A 1720-nucleotide genomic window follows, 5' to 3' on the forward strand; every position below is an offset into this window, starting at 1 on the left:
AGGTTTGATATCTGCGTGACTCATAAAGATGGAATATTCATTTAGTGGGAGGCGACATTCGCGTCGATAGCAGGCGCCTGTGGTGACTTCATCAATTTCAAGATCCAATCCGCCAGCTCACTCTTCCGGAGGTGCTCGTAGGGGTAGGGTGTGCGTGCATCCATAGATATAAGTGTATGCGCGTGTATGTGAATTTTGCGTTTGTACTGTGTTTCTAAAAAAAAGATTTAGCAGTGGACGTTCTAACCACCTCTATTTTTTATTGGATTTGGTGATGCTCTTTTTGTTTTTGAGGATATGGTCATGCCTTTTTTTGAGTCTATAATGATGATGCACTAGTTTTTTTTTCTTGAGAATCCTGATGATACCTTAATTGCACGGAAAATATTAGAGGAGGAAAAAGGCCTTGTAGTGAACAAGCTACTCCACAGCCCACAGGCCCATCCAGCCGCCGAAACTCTATTTATAGAATTGGACGCCAGTAATCTCTAGAATTGTACGCCACAAAACCAATCTGAAGGGGAAGCCGCCGCCGGCCGCTGCGCCGCCCACCCCACGTCTCCCTCTCTTTCGAACGGAAGAGAGGCCGACATCGCTGCCGGCCGAATTGACCACGGTGATGTGACACGGCTGTGGCACCGCGGGGCTTTACTGGAAACTAGAAGGTGAGTCGCTTTGTTGTTCGTACCGTGGTTTCCAAAAGCCACGCGATCCTCCTATCTAACTTTTTTTTCAAGACAACCTCTCAAATATTTTTTAAACCTCTCGTTGCTAAAATCCCATGAAACCATCCTCGACGAGATCGACCTAGTTTCCTTTTTTTTGTGATTTTTTCGTATTTACTGCAGATGTATTCATATTTATTCCAAAGATTTAGGATGGGAAAAGAGGGAAAAGAAACGTGTTGCCTTGATTTTATGGTGTCGAGGATTATTGTCCCCCATATCATATTCTATAAATAGAAACACAGCCTTGTGAAAAAGAATTATGCAGCTTCGAGAAGGGAAAAGTGGATCCATGGAGTCCATATCTGCTGCAATGCCGAAACCTTGACGGCTGATCTGAGTTCGGCGGATTGCTGGTTGTATCGCCCGCATGTTGCAATGGCGGCAACGGGCTATCTCTTATAGGTTATAAGTAGATCTTCCCCTAATAAAAAATACCCATACACAATCATGTTGCCAATCATATAGCCGGTTGCACGAAGGTGAAGTGTTTCGGTGACCTCTTTTGAAGCTGCTGAGATGTTCCTCTCCAATCCTCAATCTGCCGCTCATACTGCTGTGACCGGCAATATCCTTATGTGGTTAACCTTCTTTGAGAGGCACGAGCTTCTTGTTAATGCATTTTTGTATAGAAATATTTTTGTGCTTATGGATAATCATGCATGTATGTTGTTATTTGAGATAGAGTTAAAGATGGTCTCATATTAACTTATCTTTTGATGTAATGGCTAAATTGTTATTTTTTTGACATTGGATAATTAACTGTGATTATTGTTTGTGTTAGCATGTAACATGTTTTTTTTTCCGTGGTGATGTATAATCATGGATAGTCACATGCTATCAATGATTTTCTCCTTATGCTCTCTGGTTGTAGTTTATATTGATTATAGTGTTTGTGAGCATTTTGTATATGTCACTAGATCTTACAAGGACTGCCTTCGAGTTTGTTGATATTTTGTGAGAAGATTTTCGTAGTTACTTCATACAAAATATCA

The 1720-nt window shown here is 41.3% G+C and overlaps 1 long non-coding RNA gene across 1 annotated transcript; it reads left to right on the forward strand.

Annotated features, from left to right (window-relative positions):
* Nucleotides 1–508: 508 nt before the first annotated feature.
* LOC127312880 (uncharacterized) lies at nt 509–1504 on the forward strand. The gene is made up of 2 exons (XR_007858644.1): nt 509–665; nt 849–1504. It is a non-coding gene; the product is annotated as an uncharacterized lncRNA (long non-coding RNA).
* Nucleotides 1505–1720: the final 216 nt, after the last annotated feature.

The sequence above is a fragment of the Lolium perenne genome, chromosome 7 (assembly GCF_019359855.2).
Source record: "Lolium perenne isolate Kyuss_39 chromosome 7, Kyuss_2.0, whole genome shotgun sequence".
NCBI lineage: Eukaryota > Viridiplantae > Streptophyta > Magnoliopsida > Poales > Poaceae > Lolium > Lolium perenne.